The sequence below is a fragment of the Nematolebias whitei genome, chromosome 4 (genome assembly GCF_014905685.2).
Source record: "Nematolebias whitei isolate Nwh7 chromosome 4, NemWhi1, whole genome shotgun sequence".
In the NCBI taxonomy this organism is placed as follows: domain Eukaryota; kingdom Metazoa; phylum Chordata; class Actinopteri; order Cyprinodontiformes; family Rivulidae; genus Nematolebias; species Nematolebias whitei.
Window position 1 is genome coordinate 9,779,839 of NC_056501.1, and position 17,486 is coordinate 9,797,324.

The following is a 17,486-nucleotide window of genomic DNA, read 5'->3' on the forward strand; positions in this document are numbered from 1 at the left end:
GACTTTTCACACCACTTCTGGGAATCTTCTTCATCATACAGCTGACAAACTCTAATTTGGAGTGAGCAGCGACACAAACAGCAATCATTCAGCGCTCACACCAACAGGAAACATGCCTGAACTCACAAACAGCAGCAGGAATGTCTCTGCTGCAGGACAGAGGATGCACTTTTTACTTAAAGTACTTTTATTATTCACTAAATATCAACTAAAGTACCGTACTTCTTAATATTGAAGATAATTTGTTTTTGCTATTTCACAAACTTTAACCAAAATAGAAAACATAATGAGAGAAAGAAAACTGAACCTTTGCTCGTTTCTACACTTATAGACAAGCAACAATAAAAAAAATTAAAATAAATCTGCATACAGAAAAAGAAGCCGAGTCATACTAACAGCATTGTAAGAGGGGAACAGTTGAATAGGGAGGCCCCCGCCCCTGTTTATCAGTTAATAGGTTCTTTTCACAAAGATGGCCTCTTCACTCCTTTCTCAAACCATCGTTCCTCTCTATCCAGGAGGTGAACATCTTCATCCCTGAAAGAGTGACCGCTGGCCTGGAGAGGAGTGTAGACCTCAGAGTCCTGGCCTGATGATGTTGATCTTCTGTGCTGGTCCATCCTTTTGGCCAGTGACTGTTTAGTTTCCCCGATGTAAGACTGATCACAGCCCTCCTGACACTGAACAGCATACACAACATTACTCTGTTTGTGCCGGGGGACTGGATCTTTGGGATGAACCAGTCTTTGCCGTAATGTGTTTTGGGGTTTAAAAGCCACTGGGACGTTATGTTTAGAAAATAAACGTCTCAGTTTCTCTGATACTCCCTCAACATATGGAATGACCACTGGTCTGGGTCTGGGTTCCTCCTTTTCACCTGATGGCCGACTGGAGTCCTGTTTGGGTTTCTTCTCTGCTTTCAGGAAGGCCCAGTTAGGATATCCACATTGCTTTAGAGCCTGTCTTGTGTGGGATTTCTCCTTCTGCCTGGCTCCTGAGCTAGTGGGGACGCTGTCTGCTCTGTGGTACAGAGTCCTGATGACTCCTAACTTGTGCTCCAAAGGGTGATGAGAGTCAAACTGCAAATACTGGTCTGTGTGGGTGGGTTTGCGGTACACCTCAGTTTGCAAATATCCTCCATCAGAAACTGAGACCTCAGTCCAAGAAAGCCAGTCTGCCATTTTTTACATCTTCTCGTGTGAACTTGATGTATTTATCCACAGAGTTGATGTGGTCAGTAAAATGTTGGACTTCCTGAGATTTAATTTTAACCCAGGTGTCGTCAACATACCTGAACCAATGACTTGGTGGTGTCCCTGAAAAGGACGTCAAGGTCAAGGAGAAAACTGGACACCCCATAGCACACTCATGTTTCTGCCTATAATATTGCTCCCCATATGTGAAGTAGGTTGACTGCAGGCAGTTTCAAGAGTTGACACAGTTGCTTTGTGGAAAGCGTGGTCCTGCTGCTCAGAGTCTGATTTTAACCTTAATCAGACCACCTCTGCCTCATCAACAGGAAATAAAGAGTGATGTGACATCAAAAGAGACCATTGTTTCATCAGTCTCCATGATGACATCCCTCACCTTATCCACAAAGTCCATGGTGTTCTGTATCTGTTGTTCTGAGCTGCCAACTAAAGGGATGAGTACAGATGCCAGATATTTGGAAACATCGTAAGTGACAGAGTTAATCATGCTGACAGTTGATCTTAAAGGTACACCTTGTTTGTGGTAAACAATACAGACTAGGCGTGGCCTCCCCTGGGTACAGTCTGTGGTACAGAATGTAGTCAATAGCCTTGTCCTGTTCCAAATATTTCAGGTACTATCCACTTATTTTAACCACTTCCTGGATCTCTTTTCAGTGGCTCTTAAGTGTTTAAGTCACCAAGGAGTGTCTTATCTGTCTCATGATAGTCTTTCTGGTTCAAAATCACTGTGCACCTCACTTTTCTGCTGGGAGAATGATGATGTTCTTGTCCTTGTTGAGAGTGTTGAGTGTGTCCCCATCCTCTCTGCTGATGTTGGAAGGTGGTGGTTTGGTGTTACTGAGGCAGGCTGAAACTTTGTTTCTAATTTGTTCTGCAATAAATTCTGACATTTTATTGTGGATGGCTGATTCTGTGGCTGTGATCATCTCCACCAGAGGAATTCTTCAAAATGGATTAAAAGTTCCAGATGCATGTTCAATATTCCAGGTAGATAAAGCTAACAAGGTTGAGTCAGGTACTCTGGACGGGTTCTTCTTTTTTAAGTCAGTTCAACAAAGAAGAATCACCAAAACTTATTGAACCGGTAAAGAGTCAAAACAACATCCAGGAAGGCAGATACAATCCTGATGGAGCTGGGGGATGACAGGATCTGTCCATAGGACCATTAGAAGCTGGACAGAGCTTGACTTCATGGAAGAGCTGCAGAAATAAGATCTGCAACTGGGACAAAGGTTCACCATCCAGCAGGACAATACATCCTGGTTTGACAGCAGCTCTGTTGCTCCAGGATGCTGTACTCTATTCATTGCAAGGTTGAACCCTGTATGTGTTCAGTCTAACAGCATTTATTTGTCCTCGTCGTTTTTACTCAGTGCGGACTGAACGGTTTGACCAACCCGACTGTGTTCAGAACATACGAACTGCCGGTGATGCCTGCTTGTTTACTCTGAGTACAGGTTCCACCAAACAGCTGCTGAGTCATTGCTCAAGTGTAGAAAGCCAGCTTTTACATTAGCGCTGGAAGCTAGCGAAGCGTAGCTGACGGCGACGGGCGCTCTTGGCATCGCTGCGTGTCCAATCGCTGTTTCTCCACTCGCACAGAGGAAAACAGGAAATGCAACAGGGAGTAATGTGGAACAGATTCGACTAGTCTGTAGCCAACTGCTTCACTCTGCCAAGCGCAGCGTCTGACCAACACGCAGTCCAGGATATAGTTTCATCAAGAGGGAGGAAGAGGAGGCAAAGGGAGGAGGTCCAGCTGGACAGCAGAGGAGCCACAAAACGCTGCTGGAGATCCAAACATGGAGAGATGCTGCTGCAGATCTGGCTGCCAGAGAGAAATGTGAGAAAACTGTGGAAAATCTGCTAACTGCCACTAATGTGACTGACTGGGATGTCTGAAGAGACACTGACGGACAAAAGACAAATCATCCAACAGACTTTTAAAGAAACACACACCTAATAAAATACATCGTACCCGCTGATGTCTGGAGCTGCCTGTAATTAAAACTGAACGTTTCTAAACCGGGTTCTGAAAATCAATCACTGCTTCACCTCCCTGCAGAGAGGGGGGGCTCAGGGTTCTAACAAGGAGGCAGGAGGGGGGACAACATTAACCTTCTTTATTGAATTTCCACTTGCTCTACAATACTCTGCTAAGCTGGAACATGAACAACCTGCAGCTGAGAACATGCACACCCACACACACATTTCACCTAAGAGAACGTGGAATTATTAACCACATTGTGGCTAAACTTTAATTTGTTTTATTCAAATGACCCCTGAAGGCAGAATATTTAAACCCCAAGGCTCCCCCCTCCAGCTTTAGAGAGGAGGCAGAACTGACCAACAGCACCTCTGAGCGGCTGACGTTCGGTCACAGACTGTGGCCTCCATCACTGCAAATAACAAAAATAACGAAAAGAAAATCAAGCGGGGTGTGCTTTTTCTTCTGATACTTTGATTACCCCGAGGCCCACAGCTGCCGCTCGGTCCAATTAGCGTTATGGATGAGCTTTGTCTCATCAGTGCGGTGCCCCCCTCCCTCCATCCCTTTCTCTCCCTTCAGCCACCAAACCTCAGGGATCTCGTCTGAAAATTCAGCTTTGAACTCAGCTGGTCTGTGACGTCTGACAGATGAGAGCGAAGAGGTGAGAAGCTGATCCAGCAGCATGTTCCGTCAGAAAAATCCATCAGGAAGCACTGACATGAGATGCAGCTCAGTCCCTCACACTCATCCATCTGGTTTGTGCATCATCATCTCTGAAGAAGACTTTATCAGGTCAAAAAAGCCAACATGATAATCCACATGCTACAAGACTAGATTTGTGCTCATTTTGGATCTCGTATTGCAGGTTTAATGTTAAAATAATTATTAGCAGTACCTGTGTGGCTTATTATAAAAATTAAAAAGACACACACAAAGCACTTAAGCAGGAGGGAACATGGTAAAGTTTAAACGTGCAGACCTGTTGACAATCAGGATCATTAAGACTTTGGTATAATATTCAGAACACATGAACCTGATCAGCTGGTCTATTTATTTATTGTGAATTAAATGTCAAGTTAGGATAAACAATTCTCTGCTATTAAGTTTTAAAATGTATATTGAAAAAGATTCCTGGATCTGTTCAGATAAACTTGGGGCTTAATTTGTAAGTTGATCGATGCAGGAATGCAAATAGTGGGCGGGCCGGCTGGGTTCGGAAGATCTGGGGGTCCTTATCCAGAAAATTTTGAATAAAGTAGATGCAATTTCCTGCATTTTTGGTATATTCTAACAGCTGTTAAACATCTACATTTACCTACAGTGCATTTGTAAACACTCGATCCCCCGATGGTTCCAAGCCCACTCTTCTCTGATGCATTCGCTGTTCGACTCCACATGTGAAACCTCCTGGCACTCACCCCCACCACTCTTTTAGGAGCGGAATTTTTTTTTAAGGGTAGAGACTGAAATGCTTCATTTGAAGATGCAGATGATTCTATGTGATATTACTAAGTCATGTTGTGTTTAAAACTAGTGTTTATGTAATTTTTTTCAGTTTACATATCCAATATAAGTTTTATTCATTCAAGGCAGTATTTGTTCATAACTTATTATTAGTGAGCCTGAGAGCTGCCAGATCCAAGCAATCAGTTGATGGAATGAACACTGTCAAAATAAAAGTTCCCAGGATCCAGCTCAAATTAAGCTCTGGATAAATGTTTCTATTCAAGGCTTTATTCGTCATTAAAGGTTGTATGATTATCAGCAAACTCTTTTTGACCCAACAGCCAGAAATTATTACCGAGCATTCCAAAGTTTCTAGAAACAGCTAATGTGCATAAGGTCAAAGTTCATCTGAGAGCAAAGACAGCTGTGACAATAGAGAATTCTGGCATTTTTAACTTGTAATTTTATTTTATTTTTTACTTAGAACATCCATGTTTTTTTTTTCTTTAACCAAACTGAAACCCACACCTCCCTACCCCTAAAAGAGACCCTCTCCAGCACCGCCTGGAGGATCCTGATGTTTCCATGAGCAGACACAATATAAAATCCCTGCAAAGAGATCTGGGTCTATTCATATGCACAAAATCATAACATTTTAGGTTTCTATTAATTTAAATTTAAGTTAAATGTGTTCTCAACTTGCTAACCTGGTTAATTATAGTTCAAATAAAATAATAAAATAATTGTGCACAGACATTTGTTTAAATTAAGCTGTTTATGAATGGCAGTACGGTGGCGCAACTGGTAGAGCTGCTGCCTCTCAGCGAGCAGGTCCCTGGTTCAAATCCCGGTCCGGGGACCTTTCTGGGTGGAGCTTGTATGTTCTCTCCATGCATGCGTGGGTTTTCTCCGGGTGCTCTGGTTTCCTCCCACAGACCAAAAACATGCATGTTAGGCTGATCGGTAACTCTAAATTGTCACCTGGGTGTGAATGAGTGAGAGAGTGAATGGTTGTTTGTCTCGTTTGTCTTCATGTGTCTCTGTGACGAACTTGCGACCTGTCCAGGGTGTACCCCGCCCCTCACACAGTGAATGCTGGACTTGGGCACCGGCGACACCCATTACCCAAAAATGGAAGAAGCAGGTAAAAGATAATGGATGTATGGATGGATGATTATGAATGAAAGTACTTATTTTTTAAAGAGGTTATTTTATGTTTTTATAAACTTATTGACCTGCAGTGAGACTTTTGATGGTCACATCATAACCTTGAAATGTTATTTCTAGGAGTTTTTAATTTGAAACTTTGTTTCAAATTACACAAACTTTGTTGCAGTTTGTATATTTTGGCAGATATCCATCCATCCATCCATCCATCCATCCATCCATCCATCCATCCATCCACCCATCCATCCATCCATAAAAAGACATTAACATTTTAAAGTTCATATATGTATGTGTGTAAAATGTAAAATGAGGATGATAAATGATAAAACATTGCAGTAAGTAGGGAATTGGATCATAAAACCCAATAATTAATCTGTTTTCGTGTAGTTTTAGTTCCACAGCTGGATTAAAGCACTAAGGGACAACAGAAGAGTAATTTATATACATAAAGTTGACAGAATGGGTAAAAATGCATTGCGTGAGTAATTACTGTTTGGAAGGAAGCGGAAAGTCTAAAACAGAGATTTTTTTTATGTCCTCCCAGCAGCGCAGAACAGAAATCTGTCGCCCACCTCATCCTGTTTCTACTTCAGTCTACAAGAAATGCATTTGGGAGGAGAAATAAGCTGTGTGGTGTTGAGAAGCGTGAGACAGGTGCAGAAAGCAACAGGTGTCGGCTACATTAGCCCGGTTAGTGGATGACAGCCTGCGGGTGACACGTCCTGCAGCACAAACAGGAGAGGAAGCCTCTTTCTGCTGAAATAATCCCTGCTCCAATCCACCTGTCAGAAAAATCAGCCCTGAAATGTTTTATTCATGTGCGTTGCATGAATAGTTGTCCTCCATGCTCAGAAATCGACAGGTTTTCTCCTCTGCGAACCAAAACGGGTTCCAGCGTTCTGTTCTGAGGGGAACTCAGCATCACCGCTGAAACGACAGAACAAAACAGAAACTGAGGGGAACATCTGAGAGGAAGACTGTGTTTGTGATTTTTGTCACCCTGACGTGACAAAGAGGCAGAAATATGCAAAGTAAGCAGCATCTCTGCAGAGCTGTGAGTATTTAGAGAGCAAAAAAAAAACTATTTTCTCTTCTTTTTAAATCCTGTCGCTCATAAATCAAAGTAAATTTGTTCTGATAATCTGAAGTGAACACCTACAAGTGCAAAGAAAACATCCCAATTAGGCTGGACCATCTTTAAGGTTTAAAGGTCCAAACAAAGAAGACTTTGATCTAAGAAAGAAGAAAAGTTTTACATTTAAAAGCAGCTTTTTATTTCAAATAAGTCATTTACTTTACTTTACTGATTGCAAAATTAAAATGTTCTGACTTGTTATTCATTTTAAAACCAATGTCATCATGAGAGAAACAACCTATTTCACTAAACTTGCATTTAGTCATCTTGCAAGTTATTTTTTTTAGATTTCAGTTCTCAGACACATTGTCCACATAGTTTTAACTGTGGATCAAAGAAACACACATTTAAACTAAGTTTCAAAATCATTTAAATTAGTTGTTTATTCCATCCATCCATCCATCCATCCATCCATCCATCCATCCATGATTATTGGTTTTAACATGACCCCAAATGGCAGCCTAAAGAGGTGCAGACACACAAATATGAAATGATAGTTTATTTACAGTGCTGGGACAAAGTGAGTGTCTGTCTGTGGGAGGAAGCGGGAGACAGGATGAGTATTTTGAAATTGATCAGTCTTTCGATAGTAGATACTGGTTGAATTGTCTTACAGTTGGTGTGTTTGCAGGTGGCATCGAAGAGGGGGAAGGTGCAGAGCCCAGTGGAGAAGGAGAATCCAGAGGAGGTATTTGGTGGATGGTGTGTTGTTGTCAATGAGTCCAAAGTGGCGTTTGTGTGTGCAGGGTTTACGGAGCAGACGCAGCCAGGGAGCCAGGAAGGAGTTGCTGGGTGTCACAGAATTACCAGAGGCAATGAATGCTCCGGTGTAGGCTGAAAGTCTGTCCCAAGCTTAAATAGAGCAGGATGTGCAGGTTCGGCTAATCAGCTGATTAGCTACTGGGGAGGAAGATGGTTAGGTGGAAACAGAATCCCACACTATCCATCATCTTTACCCGTTTCTTCCTTTTTGGGTCATGGGGTCACTGGTGCTCATATCCAGAAGTCACTTTGCAAGAGACGCGGTACACCCTGGACAGGGACACTGGAGACAAACAACCATTCACTCTCTCACTCACACCTAGGGACAATTTAGAGTTACTAATCAGTCTAACATGCATGTTTTTGGACTGTGGGAGTAAACCGGAGTACCCGGAGAAAACCCGCGCATGCACGGAGAGAACATGCAAACTCCACTCAGGGAGGTCCTGGGTCGGGATTTGAACCGGTAACCTTCTCGCTGAGAGGCGGCAGCTTTACCCACCGTGCCACTGTTCATCCATTCCACCTGGAAAAAAAAACAGTTCTAATAAATCATGAAAAACCTCAAAAAAATGTATTTTGCCCATGACGAGTGGATGAAAACTTGTGACTGGAAATGCAGAGTTTGTGAGAATTAAAAACAATGGAAAATTATTATGTGGGGGAGTTTAACTTATTAACTTACTAACTTATAACTTAGTATTTGAAATAATAATTAACTAAACAAGTCAAGTATTATAAAACAAATAAAGGAATTAAAAATAAATAAATAAAAGTAATAAATGCCAAATAGCAGGTCTGAGGTTCAACAAGATTCAGTGTCCCTGCAGAAGTTAAAACACAAACTAAATCGAGCCCGGGGTTTATCAACCTTTGAGGCTGGTAATCTGTGAAGTTTCAGACCATAAGCCAATCATCTTCTAGGAGGTTCTCATGATCAGAGCGTGCACGAACCCCAGAGCTCGTGCAACTGATGTGGGTCCATGACCCACGTTTGCCCAATCCCCCAAAACCCTTAAAAATAAAACATTTTTATTGGAGTATTGTCATTTCCTTTGGATTCACAGGTCTGAACTGTTCTTTGCAAATGTGCCAAAGGTTCTTTGAAATCCTTAACATAAAACACATTTTCCATCTACAAAGTAACTAACATTTAGAAATTAATATTTCTTATAAGATGTGTGTATATCCAGCAGTATAATCAGGATTTCATAACTGAAAAAAGTTAATACTTTTTTTTGTATTTGGATTTTTCCTCTGCTTATTTCTCACTTTTTAATCCAGAAAATAATGCTTTTTTAAAATCTGATTCTGACAAAGGTTGTTCTTTTCCTAAACAACACATTCTTACTGGAGTTCAGTCCTCTGGGTGGGCTGAGGCCACAGACAAAAGAAAGAACTGGAACCCTCAGCAGTAAATTACTGTCCGAGCTGCAGAATCCTGTTGTGGGATCAGGTGCAATTATTGGATCTGCCAAGGTGTGTCTGATGCATTCGGCCATGTTTCTCTCTGAGTGACTGTTGTTTTTCTGCTGCCTCTCAGGGAAGAAGGATGCCCGTCTTTGTTCTGGGATTTGTGACAGCAATATGCGATTAGGGTTGTTTTATTTATGGCTGCCTGTTTTTCTTATTTTCCTGCTTTCTTGTTCCGCTCCTCCACCGAGGGTTTCGGCTCCTGCCAAAGGCCTCGTCCTGGTCATTCATCATTTATTGGCGCCAGTCAATAAATTATGGGAGTGAATCATTCATTCAGGCACTAAGTGCAGCAAATACTGTATAAGCTGTTGTCCATGTTTGTGTTCAAAAGCAGAGTTTCATCTTTATAATTCATCAGCTTGTTTCTCAGTGAAACGCTGGATTCTCCTCCTTCAATGTAAAACCAACTCAGTCAGTTCAGCTTGTTCTTGTTTTTATGCAAGACAGACAAATAACCTACAAATAGTCCAAGATAACCGGTTCTGGTCTGGTTCTGATCGGCTCTCTGCAGCCGTTGAGCACCAAGACACTTTTAGAGAGAGCCGCGCCTTTGGAGAGCCAGCACAAAACCACACAATGGTCCAGATAGAGTCCAAATAATCCAGAAAAATCCGATGAAAAAGTCCAGGTAAGCTCCGGAGAAGACACCGGAACTACAAGCAACGCCTCCCCACACGAGGGGCTTCATGAGCTGGCAAACAGCATTCAGATTGACTGATGAGACTGGAATTAGTTCTGGTCCGGTTCTGGTTGGGTTCCGATGGGCTCTCTGCATCCACTGAGCGCCAAAGTCACTATGAATAAGGACCAAACTTTTTAGTCAGGTTCAGATTGGATCAAAACTTTCCTTCCATTTTGGCAGCAAGCACATGTATGGAAGCACTGTTGAATTCTGGGAAGTGCACTGTTGTCTTGTGGATAATGTAGTTCTTTTGGACTGACGATAGAGTGTAGAATTATTGAAAGAAAACGACTAAATGGTGGCACCTGTCCGAATGTTTTTCCCAACCACGTGAGTACAGTGATATTCCAGTACAGTCCACAATTGTGTGCCTTGTACATTTTTTGTCCAATATTTTGGACTGTACGTCCACAAACTGCAATAAAGCGAGTCCACAGAAGTCAAACCACGAAGTAACGAGGGACTACTGTATACCGTTTTCTGTTCGTGGTGCCATGGTGGCCTTGGGTGATTGGTTTGCAGACTCATGTGCTGGTTTCCAGTCTCATGTGCTTCAGACAGAAATAGTTGAGCTCACAAACCTCCTCCATTGTTGTTTTGTGGGTTGGTAGCTATAAAGTTTGAAATTTTGATTTAGAGCTGTGGGGATTCTGAGATTTTCCACCACCTAACAATTTTCTTGTATCTCCTGAGTGGCAGGGTGGAGCCAATTATCCACATTTATCTGCAGTCAGCTGATGAGAGCTGCCAGTACTGAAGACTGTTTGGACCAACAAGACTCTGTTGGAACATTGTCCATTCCTAGTACTGTGTCCAGCCCTGATGAACATCAATTTAGTTCAATTCAGTTTATTTATAAACCGCCACATCACAACAGAAGTCATCTTAGGGCACCGCACAGAAACATTTACATACTGCTATATAAAAAGTAATTTAATAACATTATTTATCTGAGGAGCCATCTCCAACTTGCAATTTCTCCTTGGAGTATGCCATTTCAGCCTTGTTGCGATGTTGGATATATTCCCTTTTCCAATGTGAGCAAAACTGTTCTGACAAGTACTGCACCTGCTGCCACCTTCTACATGCATAAATTACCTCTTTGATGAATTTACCTGGAGGGGGCAGGGCTGCCATTGTCTTCATAGTAAGCAGATGATTTGGGATCAAAAGCTCTGGGCAGTTTGGGTCAGGTTGTCCACTGTAAGAGGCCTGCTGTTCACAATCGCCATTGCCTCATAAAATAATGTCCTTAATGATGCGTTGTCCATTCTGCCTGATGAAATTGAAGCTGTTGAGCACAGAACATTTTGAACTGTCCTGATTTGCCTTTCCCATACACCTACATGGCTTGAATGAGGTGTGCATTTTGAAATCACACGGTTTCTCTGCAAGAAATGTGGTAATGCGGTTAGAGTCCCCTTGTTTTACAGCTTCTTGCAGTTTGTTTATAGCTCCAACAAAGTTACTTTCTTATAACCTTTGCGCAAAAAACTGCACTAACTTTGTGCTCCTTGCACTTTCTGTGACCAGTTCCTCGTTTTTTGGTTTTCCCTCGAGTCACTTGACAACCTGTATTTCCCCACTATCTCCTTGGATCTCACCTCTGCTACCTACAAGCATTATAATAAAACATCAGCCCAACATTATGCCATTCAGCCTTGAGGTCCGTCCTGCCACTCTCCATCTACATATTTCACATATCTAATCACCTTGGTCATCTCCTTGGACCTGGAATCCCCTGCTCTCCACTTCCTGCCTGTTAAAGAAGAAAGACAAGTAAGACTAATAAGAACTCTGGACTACAAACATTATCCAGGAACCATACTCACCATTTCTTGTCTCCTGCAGTTCTCTCCCATGTTCCTGGAAACAGAATTGTAAACAAATAATTATTTACATCTAGTGTTGTTGGTCTCTTGGTTCTCAAATGGTACTCTGGGTTGTTTTAAATCATACAAAACATGATAAAAGAATCCATTAAAAATAACAAAATTATTGTAAGACATTGGCATTTAACCAAGCAAACAAGATTCCCAAAATTCTAGATATTTTTTGTTTGAGACAGTTTGCAAATCCCTAGTTTTCCCATTTTAATAACTGAAATCATGCCCATCATTCACTTTGTGAAAAAATGAGAAAACTTAAGTTTATTATTATTATTATCATTATTATTGTTGTTATTATCATTATCATCGTTGTTATTATCGTTATCATCGTTATTATTATAGTCGTCGTCGTCGTTATTATTATAGTCGTCGTCGTTGTTATTATTATAGTCGTCGTCGTCGTTATTATTATTATTATTATTATTATTATTATTATTTTTATTTTTATTATTATTATTATTTTTATTATTATTAATCTGGGTCTTTATCAGTCATCTACTGTATATTATAGCATGTCCTATAGAATGAAAAATCAGTTTTAGATATGGAAAATTATTCTTTCAAAACTTAAAAAAAAAAAAGTCAACTATTTTTGAGCAAATTCCAGTTTGGAGACGGGCAGGACCAGTATCTGTGTGACAGTTGTGTGTATCTCACGTGTTGTGACGGACACATACAATGACATATGTCACTTTCACTTTTTCAGTGGTGATGCTGTCAACCTTTTGACCAATTCCAGGTTAATTTGAGTAAATTATTAAATATTAGCTGGATATTTATCCTGAGCACCGAATAAAAGGCAACGTTAATTTAACACGTGCTGGATATTTTATGATAATGTCTAAACAGAACTGATAGAAATATTCTCAATTTACACAAGAAGTTGCAACTTTTCACATTATTCAGGGTGAGTTAAAGGACATGAATTAGTCCAGAGTTTCGGGTTTTAAAATGCTAATTTGTCTAAATCAGACCATATGGTATCAGCACCATTTTCAAGCGCTTTCAAATGAAATGAAATGTTTTTACAATAATTTTTTGGACAGTTTGATTCAAACAATCACACATTTATGCTGCTTTTGTTTTCTGGGTCAGAAGCTGAACAGTTTGAGAAACAGTCATAAAAAAGCTTAGAACTCAGGGTCAACATTCCAGTTTTCATTTATTTGATAAATCTAGTTCTCTATCAGTCAGACCCAACTCGAAACTTATCTTTGACTTTGGACCGGGTCTGAGAGTCTGATCCTGGATCTTACACGTGTGGCTGGTGCACGCAGGGTTACATGCATGTGGCAAACGTGTTAGTGTGAAGTGGTCATCTTCTGGTTAATCAACTGATGGGTACAAGGATGGGGTGTGATTTAGCATAGGTACGATTTGACCAGAACCCATCCTCCCTGTAGTTTAACACAGACATGAAGTTGTGTTGATCTCAACACGATGCCAATTAAAATAAAAAGATTTGTCCTGAAACTGAAAGAAATAAAATCCTCACTTTTCTTTGCAACTGTTCTTACTGAATGTGAATTAACCGCACATACTTCCTCCCTCCTCCTCGCTTAAGTGGACGATGTCTCACCCACAATTCTCAGAAGCTTTTAGGAAAATGCTGTTAGTTGAAGGATCCTTACAGAAATATTCAATAATAATAAGAGGATGTTGTTTGAAGAGACATCTAACCTTAGCCAAGCATGAAATCTGAAACACAGAAGACGTCCAGAACAGTTCGAATGATGAAGGCTGTGCTTCGGGGGCTGCATTTGTGGGTTTTTTTTGCCTCAGTGGGACTTTAGATAAAGTTTTCTTGTTTCTGGAAGATAATTAGTGTGCAAGTTTGTTTTGAAATGGTTCCACATCATTAACACACTCTTTAGAAGTTCACGAAAAGAATAAAAGTTCAGTAATTTACTTTTCAGCCTGAACATCTCTATATTATAGCTGCTGGTTTGTTCCATGATTCACTGCTGCAGCATCACAACTTTGTTTTCCACAATAAAATGCTTTATTGAACAGAACAAAAAACAAACAAACACAAAATCCAAATTATATAATGAAAAACCAACTTTAAAAATCGTACCTTGATGCCCTCATTGCTAAAGGGTTGGAATAGTGAATGAATGTTTGTAGTTTTCAAAATGAGTTTTTCAAATTTTTCTGGATGAGAATTAAACAGAGAATACACGTAAACCTTAATGTTTTTGTTGCAAGGAATTCACGTGGGTACGAGTTAACCATGTAGAAGAACAGTGGTGGTTTTTGTTTTCTGCTTGTCCTAGGTAGGACAGAGTGAGCAATATTGGAAGCTCCTGGTGTCACACCCTAATCAGCTGATTAACTCCCAGACATGAGCTACAAATGTTTCATTCCTCAAGCCACTCCTGAACCAGAGACAACAGCAGACCTTACCTGAGTTGAGGAGACAAAGAACTGGACTGTTGCTCAGTGGTCCAACGTGGGCAGTGGTCAGATGAAAGTAAATTCTCATGTCATTTGTAAAGCAACGTCCCAGAGTCTGGAGGAAGAGTGGAGAGGCCCAGAATCCACGTTGCTCAAGGATTCAAGATTCAAGGTTTTTTATTTGTCGTACACCACATGTGGTGGAGTGAAATTGTGTACACAGGGTCCCAGTTACATCCAAAAAAAAAGTATAAAATGTAAAAGAAAAACAGTAATAAGATCTAAGATATGAACTGAGAAAAACGTTAACTAAAAATACACTAAACACTAGTAACATAAAAAAAATAAAAATACGCCGAAAAGCAGCACAAACATGAGTCTGTGTGCGCAGTTGAGTATGAATTAACACAGCAACATGAAACAGATCAGCAGCAACATGAAACAGATCAGCAGCAACATGAAACGGATCAGCAGCAACATGATGTGATTTTTTACATATTCATGAGTCTAACAGCCTCAGGGTAGAAGATGTTCCTCAGTCTAGTGGTTCTACTCTTAATGCTCCTCAGCCTCCTTCCTGATGGGAGTGGGGCAGAAAGTGTGTGTGCTGGGTGAGTGGGGTCCTTCATGATGCAGGTGGTCCTCTTCTTGCATCTGGAGGTGTAGATGTCTGTGATGGTGGGGAGACTGACTCCAACAGACTTCTGTGCAGCCTTGATCACTCTCTGCAGAGCTTTTCTTTCTGCAGATGTGCAGCCTCCATGCCACACGTTGATGCTGGAGCACAGGATGCTCTCCACTGCACACCTGTAGAAGGAGGTGAGGACTGAGCTTCCCAGACCAACTCGCCTCAGCCACCGGAGGAAGTAGTCTCTGAAGTCTCTCCAAGTCCAGAATGAAGATTCCACAGTCAGTGATGGTTTGGGTGCATGTCCTCTGCTGGTGCTGGTCCACTGCGTTTTTTTGAAGCCCAGAACGCAGCATCTACCAGGTCATTTTAGAGCACTTCATGCTTCCTTCTGCATGAAGTGCATCAGCTTTACGGGGATGCTGATTTAATTTTCCAGCAGGACTTGGCACCTGCTCGCCTTGCTAAAGGCACCATCAGCTGGCTATGTAATATTCTAATTTTATGAAACACTGATGATTATGGCTTACAAACAACAAAAAAGCACAATTCAAAGTTACCAGAAAAAAAGGCTTGAAATATTTCACATTATGTGTAATGAATCTACGTATGCAATATATGAAATTCACTTTCTAAAGTGATTGACAAAAATGTTACTTTTTCAGGGCATTCTATTTTTTTAGATGCACCTGTATGTACTAATAAAATAAAAAAAAACTTTGCCCTACTCTTCTAATTGGGTGGTTCCACTTCACTTTAAAACCTGGTCTTCTACCAGAGGCCTGGGAGTTTGAGGGTCCTGTCCAGTATCTTGGCTGTTAGGACAGCACTCAGAGATCTCTGAGGTTGTTCCTGGGATCTCTTGGAGCCACTCTTCCACTATGGAGGTCACAGCACCACATGCTCCAATGACCACTGGGACTACTGACGTCTTGACTCTCCACAACTTCTGTATTTCCTTTCAGCTTTTGGCATTTCTTGAGCTTCTCGTGCTCACTCTTCCTGATGTTACAGTCACTTGGGATTGCTGTATCCATCACCATTGCTTTCTTTGTCAACCACCACAATGTCCAGATGATTGGCCATCACCTGTTTGTTGGACTGGGTCTGGGAGTCCCACAGTACATTATCTCCACAGTATCTCCACCACCCTTGGTGGTATCTCCCACATTGACTGTGGGACCTCCATCCATACATGGTACAGATCTTACAGTATATTATTCCAGCAACTTGGTTATGGCATTCCATGTATGCTTTGCATGCCTGGATCTTACATATTGCTACTGTTAGACTGTCTCAGAGGCATTTTTGCACAGCCTGCATATTGGATCGTGTCTATGGTAGACCTCAGCCTCTACTGCACTTGTGCTGAGGGCTTGTTCTTGTGCTACCATGATTAGTGCCCCTATGCGGCCCTTTAGTCCAGTCCTTAGCCACTGAAAGTATTTGTTTGTATCAGCCTCTTCCTCAATCTATCGGTGCATGCTGCACAGGGGCTTGACTTAAATATGGACACAAAGCTGCAAACTGTCTTTGTTTTAGTATCATCTGAAAGATTCGGTTATAAATACGAAAGCAAATCCAAAAACTAAAGTGAAAATAGCATTTCTTGAAGGAATACGTCTAATCCACCCCAATAATTAAAAATGTCACGTGTGAAAACTCAACCTGAACAGTTTTCAGAATCAGGGCATTCTGGGATGATACAAATCTGTCAGAATGGGCTCAGAATAAACAACAGAATCCTCATTAAAATGGAGGTTTTTGCAGCTAAGCCTCCTCTCTTTTTAACCAGTTATATAACTTGGCTTTTTGTTTTCTCAGTTTTTTTTAAGGGGTGCAGCAAAGAAGGATTCCTCCTCATCTGTCACACTCTTATCCAAACACTGTTCGGAGGCGTCGCTTTGCAACGAGAGGCGACTCTTCTCGGTTCAGCGTTTGTGGAGCAAAAGCAACAGGATGACAGAGCGCTGCTCGCCACTCGAGGCCATAATTATCCCATTTGTTTGGAGGCCGTCGTTTTGTTTTATTCAAATCTCTGCAGGCCTACAGAGATTTGAGAAAAGACTCCTTTTATTGTCACGTCAGGTTCGTCAGCACAGAGACGCAGCTTTGCTTCAATATCCTTCAGCCTTTTGTTCCGGCGCTGAATGAAGGGACAACAACATCTTAACATGCACATTAAATCTGACAAAACCAGAGGCAGATTATGGGATGCAGACTCAGGTAAACAGGAATAATGTTTAGATTAGTGTTCCTTCAAGTGAAATTATTACATTTTCACCTGACGCTCATGAACAATTCATTATTTTATTAATCAAATCAAGATAAGTCACAAAATCTTATGTAAAAAAAACCAACAAAACATTTTCTGTGAAACAACAAGAAGCTGAGTTAATGACTTTACTGAAATTTGTTGAAGGAACCAACAAAACAAGTAACACCAAAGCTAAATATCATTAAAGCAGCAGCTGAAGGCAAAAGTGATCAAACTATGGCTAAAAGCTCAAATTAGCATTCCTGTAGCTAAAAGTAGCATAAGAAGATAAAAACAGGGCAAGTACACTGAAGAAGCTTTCAGAGAACTTTGTTCTGGAAGTAGCTGAATGAATATGAATGTGTTTTATACAGGATTTTACATTTTACTTATGTTTTGTGGTTCTGGAGAAGGATAAAAGCAGTGTTCCCTAAGGTATGAGA